Below are 22,996 nucleotides of genomic sequence, written 5' to 3'. Positions count from 1 at the left end.
TTAGTCCATATAAACTCTTCCAATCCAAAATGGATGGTGCTTAAGCATTCATGCATGTACAAGCGGCTGGTGAATAGGTGAAATCACTCGTGCTCCCCCCTCCAGGTCTGTGCTCACCACCAGATGGTTAAGCCCCAACAGGGGTCAAAGGAACCAAACATACTGTAGATGCTCCAAATCCCTTTGGATGGTATCTTATATCTCATCCTCCTCTTCACAGTATATAGTCAGTGGATGTGCTCATATGGATGGGTGAACAGAAAACGCATCTCGTAGCGTAATTCAGTTTTTACATTTATTCTTATAAAAGACAAAAACTCACTTATATGAAAGAGGGAAGATAAAATGCATGCAATATACAATGTGGCCAGGATGCCCTGTGGAAACTGAAAGTGACGCGATGACGCTCCAAGCCCTGCCCTACACGTTTCATCAGAGTGACGCCATAAGGAGCTTGTGAGATAGATTAAAGTAATAAAGGGGTTTACACTAGAGTTCTCTATTTTATATATATTAAGAAAACAGTTATTTTGGAGTGGAAAAGCTGCTGCCCTGGATATATTAACCTGTTGGGGAAAAAAAATGCATTAAGATCATACTCTTCACAGAGGGGTCATGGTCATCTAGTGAGTTCTCGGCTGTGGTGGCGATGCACGGTGGAGGATTAGCAGCACGGAAGAGATAATTTATACTCAGAGCACCATATAAAGTGATATCACTTATTGTTTTATACACAGACAGTATTGGATAGTACTTGGATACTTTGCAGAAGAATTGTTATGTTAGAGCTCATAAACAAAAATACTGATTTGCACATGGAAGAACATTTGGACACTTTACATAAGACTCCCTAACTCCCTAAGGCACACAATAAAGAAGTTCCTCTAAAGCTGGCTATACCGTATGTAGTGCTACCCCCATAGGAGCCGGTTGAGTATTACCTAGATAGTCCTTACTTCTTCACTGGCAGCCAGGTAGACACACTTAGGCTTGATGTAGTCAAATACCAGTCTAGGGGTGTTGTTTTGTAGTTTTTTTTTTGAGGAACTTGGATGAGGTAGGGTGTTTGTAGTAGGACACTCCAGAACAAAACTATTTACAACTTAAGCACTCTAGCTGATCTGGAATTGAGTAGGTGAAGGCCCTTGCTGGGAGCAGATGGCAGACTTCTCCTGTGTAGCAGTGAAGGAATAAAGAATATGAGCAAAGTCTGTTGTAGTAAATGATAGGTTGGCAAAGCTCTTTAGGTCACTAGCCAGTGATCTCTTTAGTTGGACCCTTGGCTAAATGTACTAACGCAAAGGGGTATCCAAAAAGAAACACCCCCTAGATCTTTGGTCTGTACTCACAGGTGTACTAGGACCCCTCCATTTTAGCTTCAGGCCCTCCGGTTGCCCACCTGGGGCAGCATAGCAGCAGGTACAAGGGGAGGCAAGCCTGCCTCACCCCTGACTGGTGCACTCTACCCAGAGCTAAAGTGTTCTCTGAATATATAGGCCAATCCCAGCATTCTCAGGAGCACCTCTCCTGTAAATGGCCGAGACTGCTACGTACATACTCATGCTGCCTATTTGCCTAGCTCCCACCAATGTTCCAAAAAGCTCTACTAGTTTCTTGAAGACAGGAGGAGCCCCTAGGCAAACTTAGAGTGGTTGTTAACCCACTTCTATCAAATCTTCTTATTCCCTCTGTACCTTAATAACGTAAATGTCCCTGTGCCTGTGTTCTGCAAAAAATCAGTTGATCTGTACTGATATAAGCTCCGCTCCGGGCGCACAGCTGATTCCCCTCATCGCTTCTCTCTCTGGCTCACAAAGGGCAATTTGACCACACTAGTGACCAGAAAATCAAACAAACGTTCTTAACTATTTGCCTACCGCCAACAGTACATTTACTGCTGGTGGACAGCTTCCCAAGGCACTGCTGCATACCCGCATGTTGTGGTGGTGATGCGCACAGTTCGCATCCCCTGGGGTGTGCAGCATGATCCACTCTAGACACAGCAGATTGCGTTACTCATTATTGGGTCACTGTGAGCAGCCTAGAGACCAATAGTAATGGAATCCATTCATGGCATCATTGTTTACTACTGTGTGTGATCTGTGACTGGTCACCAGTGATCACATGGGCCATGGGTAATAACTGTGGGTCAATCACAGCATCATAATTGTAAGCTATAGGGTTGATTTACTAAAGCTGGAGAATGCAAAATCTGTTGCAGCTGTGCACTGTAGCCAATCAGATTGTAACTTCAGCTTATTCAATTAAAGTGATTGTAAAGGCAGAGTTTTTTTATCCTAATGCATTCTATGCATAAAAAACCTCTGTGTGCAGCAGCCTTCCTCAGCCCCCCTAATACTTGAGCCCCATCTAGATCCAGCGATGTTGCAGGAGGGTCTTGGCTGCCCGGGATTTATTTGTTATATATATATATATAGATTTGAGCGCCTGTAAAGCGCCTGAAAACTGCTTTACATGCCGTCCAAATATGAAAGTCCAAGTGCTTTCACACTTTCACAGGTGGTGCGCTTGCAGGACGTTAGAGAAAGTTCTGCAAGCAGCATCTTTGGGGCAGTTTGGGAGCACCTGAAAAGATCTTCAGAAGCACCACAAGATGGTGCTTTTAACTCCTTCTTTAGCGCTAATACTTCGGCGGCCCCAGTGTGAAAGTGGCCTTATTATTACCAAGGAAATGTAGCAGACTACATTTTGGCCTAAATTTATGAAAATAGGGTTTTTATTTGCAAATTTTTATAATAGACATTTTTTTTTAAGTTTTTCTAGCACACAACATAGGCATACTTAGAATTACTCCCCAAAACACCTTCTGCTATTCTTTTTATGAATAGTAATAGCACATGTGTGAGAATTTTGCACAGCCTATCTACATAGAGTCCCAAAATCCAAGAAGCACCTTCAGGGGGCTCTAAGGACACAAATTACTATTTCCTGACTACCTATCACATTTTTGGAGGCACTGGAGCACCAGGGCAGTGAGAACACTCACAAAATTACCATTGTTTTAAAATTATACACCCTAATGTATTTTTTAAAAGGCATGAGTTTTTGGAAAGGAAAAATGAAAGAAAATGAAAGTTTTTTGTTTTGTTTTTACAAAAAGTTGTCAGTTTAATAGCATATTATTCACCTACAGCTTAGGCATACTTACAATTACAACCCAAAACACATTCTGCTACTCCTCCCAAGTATGGGTATACCACACGTGTGACACTTTTTCACTGTTTGGAATGACTATGTACTAAACAACGTATCTTGCGTGCCACAAAAATCAACTAAATTAAAACCAATGTACTTTAATGGTAGTTTCTTTATGAGGTCAAGGAATGTAGCTTAGTGTAGCATCACCTAAAGTAGTCACAGTTCCTAAAAGCCAATCAAGCTTAGCCTACTGGTATGTGGCTTCCCTCAGGAATGCCATGTTCACTGGCCAGGAAGTACAGGAGGCTATAAAAAAAAGTAAGAACAAAAGTGTTTCTGTGATTCCAAGAGTGCAGTTGTCTGTTGAAGATGGCTGAGACTACTTTCTGGCAAGAATGTCATCCGTCTCACATACAGATGGGTCAGTTCAGTCGTTAGGCAGAGACATGGTCAGCAAACAGGCAAAGAATTAGTCCAGGCAGCATGCAAAAATGTGGTCAATAAACAGGTCAAAGTCAGTACAGGCAGCAGGCAGAGGCAATACTGCACCCATGTGGCAGTGATTAGGGACACTATTGCTTACTTACACTGGTTTGGTGACACTTGCCACTACTATGGCAGCAAATTTAGTGACACTGGTGACTGGTGACACTGGTGACACTGTGACTGGTGTGACAGTGGCGATGATCAAGAAAACATGTTAGCTTCACTGGTCTGGTGTGGTGGAAATCAGGAAAATTCTTGATGCACTTATCTGGTGACACTGATGCCGCGTGCACACGAGCGGAATGTCCAACAGAAAAAGTCAGACAGAAGCTCATCATTGTATATTCCGATCATGTGTATGCCTCATCTGACTTTTTTTTTTATTCTGACGGACCTAGAAATAGAACATGTTCTAAATATTTCTGACCGAACCAATTCCTATCAGGAAACCGCCCGTCTGTATGCTGTTCCGACGGACCAAAAACATTGCATGCTCTGGAGCAAGTACGAGATAGAAGCTATTGGCTACTGGCTATTGAACTTCCCTTTTCTAGTCCCATTGCATGTTTTATACGTCACCACGTTCTTGACAATCGGAATTTCGTGTGATCGTGTGTACGCAAGACAGTTTCAGCGGAATTCCCTCAGAGTTTATGCCAACGGGAAAACCGGTTGTTTCTACAGGGCATGAGACTTGTGTAACAGTGATCAAGAACACTGATGCTGACTTGCACTGGTCTGGTGATACTGGGATTGGTGGGACGACAATCAAGGACACTGTTACTGGATAACACTGGTCTGGTGATACTGCAACTTGTGTGGCAGTGATAATGAACACTGTAGCTGACATAAACTGATCTGGTGACACTGCAACTAGTGGCTCACTTTTTGAATGTGTGGTGGTGATCGGAGACGCTGTTGCTGGCTTCACTTTTAGGGCTCATTCACAGGAGTGGTAAAACCTTGCAGTTGAACCTCAGTTTTCCTGCCCCTCAACCACTATCCTCTTTAACTGCAGAGGCAGCGGCCGGGGGTGTACATATGCCTAGGCTGCAATCAGTAGCTTTGCAGCTGTGGGAGAAATAATATATCCCCCTAGACGCCCACCAATTGTGACCCATTCAAGTGAATGGGGTGCTTGTGCAGGGTTCAATGGGCTAAAGAGGGAGGAAGGGAAGCAATACGATGCCTCATCACCGCCTGAAAAATGCTCCCTAAAGAGCGATTCAAACAGGGATCACACATGTGAATGAGTCTTTATGGGGACACTATGACCAGAGTGGCAGTGATCAGGGACACTGGGACTGGTGTGGTGGTGAACAGGCAGTGACGGAATTATAGGGGTCGCTGAGATTGCCAAGCCCCCATGCTGCAGGGGGTCCTCAAGTATATCTGAAGGAGCGGGCGGCTGAGACCGAGCTCCCCGATCTTCAGCCGAAGTGTAATCGGCACTGTGCGGGGAGCTCGGAGTCATCACACTGCTTATGACTAAAGTGAAAGCAGTGTGTGCTCTTTGTCTACCCCTACAGTGCAGTACCCGGCAGGAAGAGGTAAGATAAAGCACTGCCATTTTTGAAAAGACTTTATGTGTGTGTGCATTTGTGTGTGTATGTGTGCACATGTGTGTGTGTGTGTGTGTGTATGTGTGTGCATGTGTGTGTGTGCATGTGTGTAGATGGCGACCGGGCGGGGGGCACACTGGGGGCATTCAAGGGCACACTAGCAGCATTTGATGGCACACTGGCAGCGTTTAATGGCACAGTGGCTGCAATTGATGGCACAGTTGTAGCATTTGAGGGCACAGTGGCAGCGTTAAATGGGCACAGTGGCAGCATTTGGCACAGTGGCTGCAATTGATGGCACAGTGGCAGCATTTGAGGGCACAGTGGCAGCGTTAAATGGGCACAATGGCAGCGTTAAATGGGCACAGTGGCTGCAATTGAAGGCACAGTGGCAGTGTTTGATGGCACAGTGACAGCTTTTGATGGCACAGTGGCTGCAATTGATGGCACAGTTGTAGCATTTGAGGGCACAGTGGCAGCGTTAAATGGGCACAGTGGCAGCGTTTGGCACAGTGGCTGCAATTGATGGCACGGTGGCAGTGTTTGGCACAGTGGCAGAATTTGAGGGCACAGTGGCAGCATAAAATGGACACAGTGGCAGTGTTTGATGGCACAGTGGCAGCGTTTGATGGCACGGTGGCAGCGTTTGATGGCACGGTGGCAGCGTTTGATGGCACGGTGGCAGCGTTTGTTGGGCACAGTAGCAGCGTTCGGGCACAGTGGCTGCGATCGATGGCACAGTGGCTGCATTTGAGGGTACAGTGGCAGCGTTTGACGGCACAGTGGCTGCATTTGATGATTTGGTTTATAAAAATGTTGTGCCCCCCAAAAATTTTGAGCATCAACCGCCGCTGTTTAGATGTATGTATGCACATTTTATGTATCTGCGTTTAATCCTGCCCCCCCTTCCCATATTAGAGCTGGGTGATTTAAAAAATAAAAATAAATTTGTCATAAAAAAAAAACTCGATTCACAAATCGAATCCAGTTTTTTTTTATGGACACTGCGCCAGTCCTGAGGAGCTGTGGGCAGGAGTTTTTAGGTGAGGCCGTGGCTTCGTCCTAGTCCGCAGGTCCGGCCTCGTGGACTAGGCCGAAGCCACGGCCTCACCTAAAAACTCCTGCCCGCAGCTCCTCATGACCGGTGTGGTGTCAGCACCGATCCTGGTGAAAAAATAAATATCTAAAAAAAACTATTTGCTGAAAATTTGAATCGATTTGACCTCTCAACTCAATTCAAGATTCAAATCGATTTTTTTCCCCAGCCTTACCCCATATGTGTACAATCAGAACTGTTTTTTTTTCTTGCTTGTTCAAAGTACCAGCAAAAAAAGGCTATTCCTTTGACAAGCGATCTGTGCTCAGATCGCTTTTCCGAGGCATTTGACAGCTGGTAAAGGGGCAATATGTTGCCTCCTGACCACCTTTCTTTTTTTTTTATAACAAACATGTTATACTTACCTTCACTGTGCAGCTCGTTTTGCACAGAGTGGCCCCGAACCTTGTATTCTGGGGTCCCTCGGTGGCTCTCGTGGCTCCTCCTCTTATCAGACAACCCCCTAGGGAAAGTGCTCTCCCGGGGGGGGGGGGTTACCTTGCAGGCGCCCCCGATGCCCGCGTCATTGGATTTTATTAACAGCAGTGGGAGCCAATAGCTGAGCTGCTATCAATCTATCCAATCAGGAGCCGGGCAAAGGAAGAGCGCATCTCCACCTGGTGAAGTTCCAGGGCTCAGGTAAGTAAAACAGGGGGGGGGGCTGGGGTTCCGATGACTGCCAGGTGTTTTTTCACCTTAATGCATAGGATGGATTAAGGTGAAAAAACACAAGGGTTTACAACCCCTTAAATGCATCATCACTATGCTGCAACCGCATGCAATGCACACAGTTGCAGGGAGGTTGCAGTGCAGCCCCATTCACATAGGGATGTACTTAAAGGGTGCCCTGACTGGAAAAAGATTGAGAAACACCAACATAGAGGAACCCATCTCTCCATTTTCCTCCTGCAGCCGCTGAATGCCTGTGGAAGGGAGAAGTGGAGAAGCAGCGGCAAATGGAGAAATTGGTTCCTTTACATGCAGCCACCCAATTGCAACCGGGCCCTGTTGTTCCGCCACCAAACTCGGAGTAAAGGGCCCTGTCAGGGGGGCCCTTCATGGTTTCTTGCATCGGGACCCTGAAGGTTCTAGTTACGCCACTGTGAACAGGGACGCTGTGACTCGAGTGATGTTATTAGGGACACTGTGACTGGGGTAGTTTTTGTTTTGGGTGACATTGTACTGCTGGTGGCCCTGACATACAGTGATTTCAGAGCAGCCAGCTATTGTCCATGATCAGTGCCACAGCAGTACAATGTCACCAAAGCAAAAAGCGATGTGTGCAAGCATTTGACACTGTTTGTCTGCATTCATGCATCCATTCAGTACTAATGTAATAGATACGATTGGCCACAGCTATCCCATGGCAAAGAACTGCTGTGATTGGCCCTGTACCATGTGATCACTGTGACCAAACACAGAGACTACAGTAGTAAACAATGACGTAATGAATAACAGCTGTTGTTTACTACTGGTAATGCGATCCCTGTGATTGGTCAGTAACAGTTGTATCCCGATCTGTTATTCTGGACACAGCGATCACCAATTGTGCTGCTGCACGCTCTAGACAGAGCAGATGAGCAGCCGATGCTGGAGAACATATGGGAATTGGTACTGCTCTCCTCCGGCCAAATATATGCATTGGCCTGACAGGAGGTGATTGATACAGCTATGTAATCATTAATACATCATTAAATGTATTTCTATATGCAAGCAGTTGGTATCAGAAGCAGTACAAGTAGGGTTGCCACCTTTTCTTCAAGCCAAACCCGAACTCTTTAGCGGCCTGGGAATGCCCCAAGGAGAGCAGTAACGTGGTGCAGATAGAGCACCACAGCAAACAGTGGGTGGGGTCAAATTGCTCTTGCTGACATCATCACCCTGCCCCCTGGTGATGCCGAAACTACCCAAAAACAGTCGCCCGCAGCTCCTGGGTGGTGTCCTGTCATATACAGTCCCCCATCGGATAGTGTACGCTTTGTACTGCGCATGCGCAGTACACAGCACACACAGATTCTGAAAATACCGAACACATTATTCAGACCAGGCTGTGGCTCACCAAGTAACTAAGATAGTCGCACACAAATCTGTTGCCACTGTTCTGGCATATAGTGTCCTGCCATCATATACTGTCCGCCCCATACTGCGCATGCGCAGCGCTTGCACAGTACGGAGCAGAAGAAGCTTTGGAAAATCTCCGAAGATGAACGTCGCCTGCGCCGTAAGTGGAGGTTCTAGCCCCACCATCCAAGTGGACATAGAGTTGGAATAAAAAGAGCCGCGCGAAACGAGGCCAATCCTGAAGCGTGGCGAGGGGCCCTCTAATTTTGCCAGCCCTATGTCCGCTTGGATAGTGGGGCTACCACCTCCACTCACGGTGCAGGCGACGTTCATCTTCGGAGATTTTCCGAAGCTTCTTCTGCTCCGTACTGCGCAAGCGCTGCGCATGCGCAGTATGGGGCGGACAGTATATGATGGCAGGACACTATAGGCCAGAACAGTGGCAACAGATTTGTGTGGGACTATCTAACTGAGGAGCCACAGCCTGGTCTGAATAATGTGTCCGGGTTGCAGTCCACCTGAAACCCAGACACATGATTCAAAACATGGACTATCCGTGTGAATCCTCGACAGGTGGCAATCCTAACTACAAGGAGCTAGCAAGTTGTGTTTCAATGCAAGGAGCCATAAACTCATTAGTCTGCTACTTCTCTACTCTGCAGGATTAGGAGGAGACCAGTAAGTTAAGTGAAAGTGCAGCTGAAAAAAGATAAAGTCTACTGCCCTACCAGGCAGGTCTGTGCTGTGTGGCAGAGATGTGTTGATCTCAGAATTGGATTTATGGAAATACATTTCTTTTTCAGATATAACAGCTCTCCTATATGTATTTTATCTGTGTGTTCAGTATTTTTCCTGTAGTTTAGCTTTAACAAACAATGAAAGTTAAAATAATTACTATATGTATTATTTTAATGCAGACAGTGTCTGTTGGACAAAATCTGCAGCATACAAATACAATGACCTGTGCTAGGATCAGTCATCTGTGGGTAGTCGAGTTATTATAACACAAAAGGTACACTCCAGATGACATCAGAGTGACGAAACGTGTAGGGCGGAGTAAACACACGTTCTTGCATCACTTTCGGTTGTCGCGATAGTGTCAGCAATACATGCTTTATTGTTTGTATCTAAATGTGAGTACATTTCCACATCTTTTTACTGAAATAAAAGGTTTAATAGTATTACTCTATTGGGATCCTTCTCTCCTTTACATGGTACATGAGTGGAACATTACCAAAATATCTTGGGTGGGCCAGTTCTCAGGGTGCTACACAGTGGCAAATACTGTGAATGCCTTATACCCCAGGCGGGTAAGAAAATTCTGGTGAGTGCAGTCACAATAGGAGCACGGATAAGTCACGTATGCTGTGATCACCTTTTGAAGAGGAAATTTGATCAGCGTTATTTTAATATTTTTTCACTAGCACAAAGCACTTTATTGGACACTAATTATTTAATGCAATGGGATTTTTATATTTTATTTAATTAACTTTATTCATATTTTCCATTGGTATTTTATGTTCACCAAGTGGCACAGTGGTGTAGTGGGTAGCACTCTTGCCTTGCAGTAAAACGCGCTGCTGGTTCAAGTCCCAACCACGACACTACCTGCCTGGAGTTTGAATGTTCTCCCTGTGTCTGCGTGGGTTTCCTCTGGGTACTCCAGTTTCCTCCCACACTCCAAAGACATGCAGGTAGGTTAATTGGCTTTTGTCCAAAAATTGTCCCTAGTATATGAATAGGGACCTTGGATTGTGGCTCCTTGAGGGTAGGGACCAATGTGAGTGTGCAATGTACAGGGATAGGGACAATTGAGGACACTTACTCAGGTTGAACTGGATGGACTGGTGTCTTTATTCAACCTTGCAAACTAACTACCGTATATACTCGAGTATAAGCCGAGATTTTCAGCCCCTTTTTTTAGGCTGAAAGTGCCCCCCTCGGCTTATACTCGAGTCACGCAGATCGGCGACCATTCCACTATTCAAAAGCTGCGCCTCCCTGTCTGTGATAGGCGGAACACTCAATTTCCCAGCAGTCAGTGTTCCGCCTATCACGGACATCCGCTCATTCTCATACTACGGACGAGGATGAGAGGATGTCCGTGATAGGCGGAACACTGACTGCTGGGAAATTGAGTGTTCCGCCTATCACAGACAGAGAGGCGCGGCTTTTGAACAGTGGAATGGCCACCGTCTGTCAGACAAGGAGGAGAGGTGTGGCGCGGCATGGCACACAGAGGCTGCAGAAGGCAAAGAGACAGGTAGGCTGCGATGGACACAGGGAGGGACGGGACACAGGCATGGACGGGACACAGGCATGGACAGGACACAGGCATGGACGCATGGACGGGACACAGGCATGGACGGGACACAGACATGGACGGGACACAGGCATGGACGCATGGACGGGACACAGGCATGGACGGGACACAGACATGGACGGGACACAGGCATGGACAGGACACAGGCATGGACGCATGGACGGGACACAGGCATGGACGGGACACAGACATGGACGGGACACAGGCATGGACACAGGGATGGACGGGACACAGGGATGGACGGGTCACAGGCATGGACGGGACACAGGCATGGACACAGGGATGGACGGGACACAGGGATGTAACAGTAGCTGCTGCATGTCTCACCCTCGGCTTATACACGAGTCAATACGTTTTCCCAGTTTTTTGTGGTAAATTAGGGGCCTCGGCTTATATTCGGATCGACCTATACTCGAGTATATACGGGTATGTGCTATTTGTATGCACATGATTGTATATCAAGTTTATTTGGAACACTTCAAAAATGTTATATTTATATACCACCATTAGTTGTCATTTTATTTTTTGTAGTTATATGTGAGCATATTTGATTATAGTAATTCAATTTTGAATCAATGAATTGCATCACTACTACTTTATCCAATTCTCAGTCAAGTTAGCTTTATACCTATTAAATGAACAGCGCCATATCTACTTTATTTTTTATTTTTTTCTATTATAACACATCGACACAGGCCATCAGGTTTATAAAAGTAAATTTTGTACTAACTGGCAGATACTACAGACCAACCCACATCAACTAGCTAAATACCTATCTATGCCAGTTCATAAACTTCAAATAAAAAAAGTCTTGCAAAAGCACCTGTGTGTGTACTCTATGACTCAGCCCTTGTACACACGGTTGGATTTTGTCCGAAGCTTGTGTTGCATACACACGGTCGGACAAAGTTGTCGGAAAATCCGATCGTACGTAACGTGATGACGTTATTTCGTTAGGACGGACTACGTTCATGCTAGTAGCCAATAGCTTTGGTCTAGGAATTTGATCTGAGCATGCGTGGCACTTTGTCCTATCGGAATTCTCTACACACAATCAGACAAAGTCCGATCGGATCGCGTTGTCAGAAAGTTTTATAGCCCAGCTCTCCAGTCCAATGGAGCCCACACACAGTCGGATTATCCGACAACATGGTCCGATCGGACATTTTCCGTCAGAATTTCCGACCGTGTGCACAAGGGCCAACAGACAAAACAGAATGTGCTTTCTTGTTGGAAAGCTACCAATGTAAAGGGTATCTCCTCCAAATGAAAACTGTGTAAGGCCCCTTTCACACTAACGTCCCGTTCAGGCCCGCCTGTCAGTTTTTCAGGCGGACCTGAACGGGTGCTCCATAGAGCTCTATGGAGCGTCGGATGTCAGCGGTGACATGTCCGCTGACATCCGACCCGCTCCGATCCGAAAAAGTGTGACGGAGGAAAAAGCTATTTTTCCATCCGTCTGCGGATCGGATCGGATGACGAGGGGCACTGCGGTCCGTCGTCATCCGATCTCCCATAGGGGAGAGCGGCGCTGTGACAGGTCCGTCCCTGCACAGTGTGCGGAGACAGACCTGTCATCTCCCTGCTCAGCGGGGATCGGCGGAGTGATCCCCGCTGAGCAAACGGACATCCACGGGGCGGATCAGAACTGATCCGCCCCGTGTGAAAGGACCCTAAGATAGAATGTAAACTACACCTAACAACATAAAATGTATTTCTGTAATCCAGGTACTTTGATATTTCCATTTTACACATGTTCAGTAGTAAGATTCATGCGCTGTGATGAGTAGCAGTTCATAGATTGAATCCCTGCACTCTGTATGTTACATAATCCAGATTTGTGCACTACAATGCTTTGAAAAAGTATTCACACCCCTTGAAATTCTCCACATTTTGTCATGTTGCGACCAAAAACGTAAATGTATTTTATTGGGATTTTATGTGATAGACCAACACAAAGTGGCACCTAATTGTGAAGCGGAAGGATAATGATAAATGGTTTTCCACATTTTTTACAGATAAATATGTGAAATGTGTGGCATGCATTTGTATTCAGCCCCCTTTACTCGGATAACCCTTACTGAAATCTAGAGGAACAAATTACCTTCAAAAGTCAGCTAAATAGTAAATAGAGTCCACATGTGTGTAATTTAATCTCAGTATAAGGCTGGATTCACACCTATGCATTTTTTGTGCTTTTTGCATTTTGCAGATTTGCACTACAGTCCATTTAAATGGTTTCCTATGGAACATGTTCTATAGTGCAAATCTGCAAAATGCAAAAAGCACAAAAAATGCATAGGTGTGGATCCAGCCTAATTACAGCTGTTCTATGAAGCCCTCTGAGGTTTGTTAGAGAACTTTAGAGAACAAACAGCATTATGAAGGCCAAGCAACACACCAGACAGGTCAGGGATAAAGTTGTGGAGAAGTTTAAAGCAGGGTTAGAGTATAAAAAAATATCCCAAGCTTTGAACATCTCACAGAGCACTTAATCAGGTAAGCAGCCAAGAGGCCTATGGTATCTCTGGAGGAGCTGCAAAGATCCACAGCTCAGGTTGGAGAATCTGTCCACAGGATAACTATGTGTATTCCCCAAATCTGACCTTTATGGAAGAGTGGCAAGAAGAAAGCCATAAGAAGTCCTGCTTGCAGTTTGCGGGAAGCCATGTGGGGGACACAGCAAACATGTGGAAGAAGGTGCTCTGGTCAGATGAGAACGAAATTGAGCTTTTGGGCCTAAAAGCAAAGCGCTATGTGTGGCGGAAAACTAACACTGCACATCATTCTGAACACACCATCCGCACCGTGAAACATGGTGGTGGCAGCATCATGTTATGGGGACGCTTTTCTTCAGCCGGGACAGATAAGCTGGCCAGAGCTGATGGGAAGATGGATGGAGCCAAATACAGGGCAATCTTAGAAGAAAACCTGTTAAGAGTTTGTAAAAGACTTGAGACCGGGGCGGAGGTTCACCTTCCAGCAGGACAACAACCCTAAACATACAGCCAGAGCTACAATGGAATAGTTTAGATCAAAGCATATTCATGTGTTAGAATGGCCCAGTCAAAGTCCAGAGCTAAATCCAATTGAGAATCTGTGACAAGATTTGAAAATTACTGTTCACAGACGCTCTCCATCCAATCTGACAGAGCTTGAGCTATTTTGCAAAGAAGAATGGGCAAAAATATCACTCCGGGTGTGAAAAGCTGGTAGAGACATCCACAGAAAGACTTGCAGCTGTAATTGCACCGAAAGGTGGCTCTACAAAGGATTGACTGGGGGGAGGGGGGTCTGAATACAAATGCACACCACACGTTTCAGATATTTATTTGTAAAATTTGAAAAACATTTATCATTTTCCTTCCACTTCACAATTATGTGCCACATATTATGTTAGATGCTGAAGCCCGCTGTTGGCTGACAGCACAGAGCTGATCCAAGCTGAGGAAAAATCGCAACCATACGGTCAGGATCCACCCAGAACCCTAGACCGTTGCCGGGTTCAGCCTTTCATTTTTCTAATCAATTGTCACTCAGTTATTAGTGATACCTAATAAATGTATAGGGTGATTGATTGTCATTATATCATTTAATTGCTTTACCTTTTAGATAATCATTATTTAGTTTCATAACCTTTTAGACAATCATTTTTCAGGAAACGCATGAATATATTTTGCTTTATAGTGAGCCCTTGAGAGCTTGAGCCAGCCTCTCCCATCCCCTCCACAGCCCAGCACTCCAGTGAGTGGAGGAGAGGGGGCAGAGCAGAGAGCCGGTGACTGACAGTCTCCTGCTCTCTGCTCACAGAGCACTGGGAAACGAGCGATCAGTGGTGTTAGATTGCTCGGTTCTCAGCCTTAGAGGCACTGAGGACCGATGCTGCATCCACCTAGGTAGGTATTATATAAGAAAAAAAAAATAACTTCGCTTTTACATGACTTATCCGCTTGCCGACCGCCTCACGCCGATATATATCGGCAGAAGGGCTCGTACAGGCAAACTAATGTACCTGTACGTTGCCCTTTAAGAGGCGGCCAGCAGGTGCCCACGGCAAGCTCTGTGAGTTGGGTCGTGGGTCCCGCAGACTCGATGTATGCGGGGATACCCGTGATCGTCACACAAAGAGGAAGAACAGGGAGATGCTAATGTAAACAAGCATCTCCCCGTTCTGCCTAGTGACAGTGTCACTGATCTCTGCTCCCTGTGATTGGGACATAGATCAGTGATGTGTCACACATAGCCACGCCCCCCCCCCCACAGTTAGAATCACTCCCCAGGACACACTTAACCCCTACACTGCCCCCTAGTGGTTAACCTCTTTACTGCCAGTGTTATTTACACAGGAATCAGTGCATTTGTATAGCACGGATTGCTGTATAAGTGACAATGGTCCCAAACATGTGTCAAAAATGTCTGATGTGTCCACCATAATGTCGCAGTCATGATAAAAATCGCTGATCGCTGCCATTACTAGTAAAAAATTATTAATAAAAATGCCATAAAATTATCCCCTATTTTGTAAACGCTATAACTTTTGCACAAACCAATCAATAAACGCTTATTATGTTTTTTTTAACACAAAAAAATTTAGAAGAATACATATAGGCCTATACTGAGGGAAAAAAATGTTTATATATATATATATATATATATATATATATATATATATATTTTTTTTTTTTTTTTTTTTTAATTATAGCAAAATGTAAAAAATAATGCATTTTTTTCAAAATTGTTGCTTTTTTTTTGTTTATAGCGCAAAAAATAAAAACCGCAGGGGTGATCAAATACCATCAAAAGAAAGCTCTATTTGTGGGAAAAAAAGGACGTCAATTTTGTTTGGGAGCCATGTTGTTGCTTAAAGCGACGCAGTGCCGAATCGCAAAAAGTGCTCTGGTCAGGAAGGGGGTAAATTCTTCTGGGGCTGAAGTGGTTAAAGGATAAATTTCCTTTTGGGAATATGTTACATTTTTCCAGCCATTTTTTAGGGTGGAACATGTAACATGTTCCCACTACTTCAGCCACTCCCTGATTACCCCCTTCCCTATGACAGCAGTATGGGGAGAAGTTCCCCATACACGTTGTCATTTTTTGAAAAGAGCGTGGCTGTGCGGGGCTCTGCCCACATGACCGTGTCAGCCATTCACAGAGTTCTGGGAATAAATGAACTACAAGTACGGACATGCTTTGTGACTGGTCACTTGTAGTTCTCAGTGAACTATTACGGTGCTGTTGAGCGCTGTGGTAGTTCATGGACTCTTCCTGTCAATGTGAAACTGCGTGCAATGCTGTACAATGTACGGACGGGCAGCTTACACTGACAGCCTGCAGGAGACCTGCTGATTGCTGCTGCAATGCTTTTCAGGCTCCTACACAAAACAAAAAGCAAATGCATTTTTTAACTGCAAAAAATGTTTATGTTTTATTTATTTTTTAAAAGTGAACTTATTCTTGAAAGCACATGTTCTTACAAAACAAAAAACAACATAATATTGTAGTGCTGACCTCCTGAGCACATGTTTTTGGCCTTTAGTTCTACTTAAAGTAGAGGTACACTTTAATGCCGCATACACACGACCGGACTTTCTGGCAGACTGGGTCCGACGGTCTTCCCGACGGACTTTCGACAGAATTTCTGAATGAACGGACTTGGCCACACACGAACGGACTAAGTCCATTCGAAAGCCCGTTCGTTTTGAACGTGATGACGTAAGACGGGACTAAAAAAGAAATTAAAGAAAGTTCAATAGCCAGTAGTCAATAGCTTTCCTTGCGTCGTATTTGGTCCGTCGGACCAGCATACAGATGAACGGTTTTCCCGGTAGGAATTGAGTCAGTCGGACAGATTTGAAACATGCTCTATTTCTAGGTCCGTCAGTTTATTTAAACGAAAAACGATTGGATTAGCCCACACACGATCGGATTGTCCGACAGAATGATTCCATCGGACCTAGTCTTCCGAAAAGTCCGGTCATGTGTACTCGGAATCAGAAATGCACTTGGAATTATCTATAAAGAAGATGAAATTCAAATAACGGAATATTCTGGCTAGGGGCTAAAAACTGAATTGTGTTCTTTGACTATTTCCTTGTTTTGCTTATAAAAGTATTTCATAACTGATTTAAGTTCACCTTGTGACCAAGATACATTCTTGGTCACAAGCCAGTACAACTCAACGAGCAATAACGAGACTGATGACAACCAGAGACAAACGAATGTCTTTACCGAAAACTTTGCACACAGGACATGGCCGATAAAATGGCTGATAAAACTACAGTAGCATTTCTTGACTTTGACCTTAAAAACATGACTCACATCGCTCCATTTAAATACACTGAGATAGCAGCTTGTGTAATAAAACCGAATTCCCTCAGATATAATGAACCCACTTTTTTTTCTGGTATTGCTTGTTAATCAACCAATTCAAAACATCACTGAAATAACACACAACCTCCTCGACTTATATCCAACTCCAGCCAAACCTTTTTTTCTTATGCCGCATACACACGATCGGAAATTCAGCCAGCAAAAGACCGATGAGAGCTTTTGGTCGGAAAATGCGATCGTGTGTATGCTCCATCTGACTTTTGCTGGCCGAATTTTGGGCAGCAAAAGATTGAGAGCATGTTCTAAATTTTTCGGTCGGAAAAAGTTCCTATCCGAAAATGCGTTCGTCTGTATTCAATTCTGACGCGCAAAAGCTCACGCATGCTCAGATTCAACTACAAGATGGAAGCTATTGGCTACTGGCTATTGAACTTTCTTCTTCTAGTCCCGTCGTATGTGATGTACGTCACCACGTTCTTGACGGTCGGAATTTGGTGTGACTGTGTGTATGCAAGACAGCTTGAGCAGAATCCCGTCGGAATTCGGTCAGGAAAACCATCAGAGCTTTTTCCAACCAAAATTCTGATTGTGTGTACGCAGCAATAGTCTTGGAGTGTAGAAGGATTAGAAGCTCTGTTTTTTTATTGCTAGTTGGCATTTTTTACCTCGCTTCTGCTCTATTCAAAAACATTACTTTCAGTAATAATCAAAAAAATTTAATGAATAATAATCATCAGAATTTTTTTTTAAATTGTGTCCCCTTTACATTGGTGATCAGTATAGCGATCTTTATTTTTTATTTTCATTTCTTTAGCTCTTTTCTCCTTGGGGACTCAAAGCACTTAGGAGGTGGGGTGGCCATCTTGAGCACACTCAGTTGAGCTATTTACCCTACCAGCATGTCTTTAGAGTTTGGGAGGAAACCTGAGTACCCAGGGGGTAACCTGCACAAGCCAAGGGATGACATACAAACTCCTTGCAGGTAATGTCCTGGTCAGGATTCAAACTGAAGGCCAAAGGCAGAAACGCTAACAGCCACTAAGTCATCAAGCTGTACTGCCCATTGTCAACATTCTTGGTCAGTGGGATTAGGTCCCCTTACATTGGTGATTAGTGTAGTGGCCTTTTACATTGATGGTGAGTGGAAATGTAGTACAGCCATACCCCACTTTTAAGTACACAATGGGGTTTATTTACTAAAGCTGGAAAGTGCAAAATCAGGCTCCCTTCTGCATAAAAACCAATGAGCTTCTAACCCCAGATTGTTCAATTACGGCTTTGGCAATAAATCCTGGAAGCTCATTGGTTTCTATGCAGAAGTCAGCCTGATTTTGCACTTTCCAGCTTTAGTAAATAAAACCCATTGTGTACTTAAAAGTGGGGTATGCCTGTAAGTGGTACTGTAGGTGCACCCCATATATGTGGCTTTTAGTGTAGTCATACCTCCCAACTTTCCCATTTTCTGAAAGATTGTCCCGGGGTGAGAACGAAATCTGAGGGTCCCCCAGACCCAGTTTATGTCCTGGAGCCGAGTGCTGGAATGCTCATCCCAGCCAGCACTGCTGACCACCGACAGGTACAGGCAGGGCCGCTGATAGGGCAGTACAACCAGCCCCATTGTACGGGGCCCGCCCCCATCAGCTACACAGTGGGGCCCGGGCATCTTACAGTTTGTTACTGCATTTAAAAAAAAAAAAGTTTCCTAAATTCCTCTCCCGCTCCTACTTGCTTACAGAGGGGGGGTTATATAATTTTCCAGGAGGGGAGTGCAGGCGCAGCAGAGGGACTATTTCTTTATTTTCGGGCACATGTACATCATGCCGCCCCACTATTTTATTAGTCCCGGCTGGCGGAGTGATACAGTGATACTCCGTTCGTCTCCCGGCTGCATTCCTCATGAGTTATATAGAAGTTGATCGGCTGACAGGGGAGAGGAGAAGGACAGCGTGGCTGCACTGGACACAGTGAGTGGAGAATAGAGGTTAGAATACTCACTGTGTCCTATCATGTATCTCACAGCTCAGCAGGTTATCAGCATTACAATTATCACAGGTAGCAGAATAAGCAGGTGCTCTGTCATGGTTCTATCATGGCTCTAGGTCACATTGCTTTTGGGTGCTCACTGTATTATGGCTGTGCTTTGTTACAGTCTGTTACATACAGTACAGCCATAAGTTAACTCAGTGAGCACCCAAAAGCAATGTGACCTAGAGCAATGATAGAGCCATGACAGAGCACCTGCTTATTGTGCTACCTGTGATAATTGTAATGCTGATGATCATAAGAAACAACGAGATGCTACTTGAGGGTCGGTTCACACTGAGGCAGCGCGACTTACAGCGCTATTGCCTCAGGCGACCCAGACGCGACCGCTGCAGCGACTTGCAAAACGACTTCTGTATAGAAGTCAATGCAAGTCGCCCCCAAAGTCGTTCAGGAACCTTTTTCTAAGTCGGAGCGACTTGTGTCACTCCGATTAGAACGGTTTCATTGCAACAGAACGGGACGCTACAAGTCGTCCTAGTGTGAACCGACCCTTAGACTTCATTTGGGGGAGCAGTAAACATGCAGCAGAGCTACATTTTTACGGCTCCCCAAACCAATCCCCTTTAACTGCTTCCCATCCAGCAATGTACCAGTAAATCGCTGGGATAGGCGGATGATATCTTGATCATCACTACAGCAATGATCAAGATATCATTTTTTTAGTCCCAGTCGAGGGTGGTTGAAGGGGGCCCCGTCAGGTAGGCTGTACAGGGCCCCATGATTTCTAACAGCTGCCCTGGGTACAGGGTCTTGTACAGGAGCATGCATATGGCACAGAGTTGCTAGGAAAGGCTAGGAACATACTCACTCAGAGTGCTCTGAGCCTCTGTGCTGCTCTAAGGTCTGCAAGAGTTGTGGAGGATGGACAGAGGAGGGTAGGATGATGATCTGGGTTCTAAAGAAGGTCTGATCTGGGAGTCTGAAGTAAAGGTAAAGGTGGGGAGGTCTGAAGAGACGCTTAAAGGGGGCGCTGATCAGGGCAGGGGTCTGAAGGAAGCTTTAAGCCAAGATGATCTGAGATCAGAAGAGAACTTATCTGAGACCCAAAGGGGCGTTTAAAGGTGGCTAATCTAAGATAAGAAGAGAAGTATAAAAAGTTTGAAGGGCTGATCTGAAGCCTGAAATAGAGTTTAAGGGGGAGCTGAACTGAGATCTGAATCTTAAGAGGGTCTTATTATATTTCCTCTCACCGACCAACGGCATTAGTCATTTTTCACAAACTGCCCACTGCTCCCAGTGATTAAAAATTCCAGGCTTTTTTTCTGACACATACCACCAAAAGCAAGGCATTTTCCCACTGCCTAAATGGTCAGTGGGAAAAATGATCTGTTACATTGGTGGTCAGTGGGAAGAATGCACCTTTACATTGGGGTCAGTGGGAAACATGCCTCTTACCGTGGTGGAAAGCAGGAAGAATGCCCCTTATATTGGTGGTCAGTGGGGAAATTATTAAATATTCCATTACAATGTGGATTATTGGGAGGAATGCCTCTTACACCTGTTACCAGCAGGGACCCCTACTTTTTAATATATTTGCAAATGATATAGGGTCTGGGACTTGCCTACATGGTAGGCCTGGTATCTGGCATCAGGGCTGAGAGGCAAAACTCTGGTCAACTGGAAAGAATGATGATTATGAGGCCATAAAGTACTCTATATTTATGAAGTATCTATGGACACCAGAAGTATATTACATGGAATTCAGGTTGCTGCAGAGAGGACTTGGAGATACTTTCACAGATATGGTAAGCTGTCAACACTCCAGCAGTGCACTAAAGTGTTCGAGAAAGAGGCAGGATCACCTCGAAATGCGTAGCACTCCATTCACACCTCCTGGCGTCTGATGTCACAGACTTGGTTCCCACGCCTGTCAGAGAAGCTTCCCTGCTTCCTGGTTGTCCCTGGGTCGGTGCTGCTAGCTGCACATTGTGGACTGGATTCTCTGCATCTGTGATACTGTGGTTCCAGCAGCAGACCACCAGATTGAGATATTGTTGACAGGCACTTATTCTTCTGATGCTTGTGAGTTGCCAAATGTCTTTTTATTCAATAAACATATGTTTACTATGCTTAGACTGCGCCCTCTGCTGTCTGTTTGGTTTGTTACTCTAAAGATCTCTTCAATCTCCTGAGGCGCTGCACTGAATGAATTGGAGCTCCTGGAAATTAACCCCCCATGTACCTGTCAAGGACTAATATGGATTTTCTACTGTGTATACATTGAAGAACTCATGCTTCACTGCTTGCATCATTACCTATTTTTATTTTTTTTTATTTTGCAAGGAATGATACTGAGAGTGGATGGACCAGTGAAATAAAGTATTATGTGATGCAGTTTGTTAATGAAACCTCATGCTTCAACTTATATATATATATATATATATATATATATATATATATATATTGTATTTTTTCTACATGAATAGTTCATAAGTCATAATGACAAATAAAAACAGCTGAATAAAAAAATGATTGAACGATTCCAATTAATGAGTCTAGTATTCCACTCAGGGACTGCCTTGATCTGACCTTCCATAGCAAAAATATCAATATTTAAGTGCAATATGGCTTGATCAAAAGAGATTTCAGTGCAGCAATCCCATTAGAAATGTTGTTGGCGCTCCCAAGGCTGTAAAATGTTACAAAAGAATTTCTAAGGACTTGGACCCTCCATCAATTCACAGACTAGCAGATAGTTTGCAATCAGTCTGAATCGATCACTACTCTACAAATGGTGTCCTACAATCAACAATGCAAGCACATGCCATACAACCCTCATACAAGTGAAAGTGAACCCTATGGTTGCAATGAAGAGCCTGCCCACATATCTTGCTCCTGATAACCTCATATTTATGGGTATATCAAAAGAAACAACTGAACAACAATTACATTTATGCTAGTTTATCAAAAGAGAGAAACTAGTTCTCTCTCCCCAAAAAAAAAAAACTGCCCTGATAATGACCACTTTGGCATCTTGCAGCATTAAGCCCGGTACACACGATGAGAATATGAATGATTGTCTTTTTTGTTTGCATGCTAGTCTCATATCGAAAACCAATAGGTTACTAAAGTTATGAAAATTCTCGTACAACAGAATACAACTTCAGAAGTGATGTCATGTATTGTATTGTAATGTAGTCTTTCATTTGCAAGCATGCGTGGTCTTGGTCACGTTTGTTTTTTTTTTTGTACAAATATTATACTAATTTAAAAAAAAATCAGTCGTTCTGAAATCGTACGAGAAAAAGTTTTGTGCTTGATCAGCTCTTAAAAGCTGTGTACTAATGATTCGATTATCGGAACGATCGCTACAAAAGCAGTATTTTTCGTCCGATGTCTACTAGGCATGATCAGTGAACAGTTTAAAAAAAAGCAGAACAATATGTTATGCCAAGTGTTATGCCAAGAAGCAGCAATGCATTTAATACCACCACTATAACCATATCTCAACTGTGAAGCATGGTAAAGTCAGTATGTTACGTCTTGCAATCGCTATTGAGTTCCAATTGTTTGAAGACATTTTACAACAGAATGCCAGGACATTTGGCTCGGAAAAGCCAAACAGAAGGGTCATGCAGCCTGATAATATTACAAAACACAGAAGTGTATCAACAATGGAGTGTCTCAATTAGAAAGAATGCTCAAGACTACAGTACCGACCTCAGTGCCAATGAAATGCTGTGGCATGATTAGACACGCCAAGGATTTACACACACTGGAATTGCTTTGAATACAGGATTGGGCCATATTAAGATTATTTCCAGTAATGTAGATCCACTATTTATTAAATACATGGGTTCACAGTCTTTGCATCAATAACCTTTGGTGTTTACACCATTTTTTCAATAAAGATTGTAATATGTGTATTTGTGAAATAAGATTTTTATTATAAAGACTAGATGGCTCATAATGTATTAATACAGAAAAGGGGTT

The sequence above is a fragment of the Lithobates pipiens genome, unplaced genomic scaffold (assembly GCF_037356315.1).
Source record: "Lithobates pipiens isolate NorthernLeopardFrog02 unplaced genomic scaffold, aLitPip1_a1.2 Scaffold_74, whole genome shotgun sequence".
Taxonomy (NCBI): Eukaryota; Metazoa; Chordata; class Amphibia; order Anura; family Ranidae; genus Lithobates; species Lithobates pipiens.
This window is presented reverse-complemented; position numbering follows the sequence as displayed.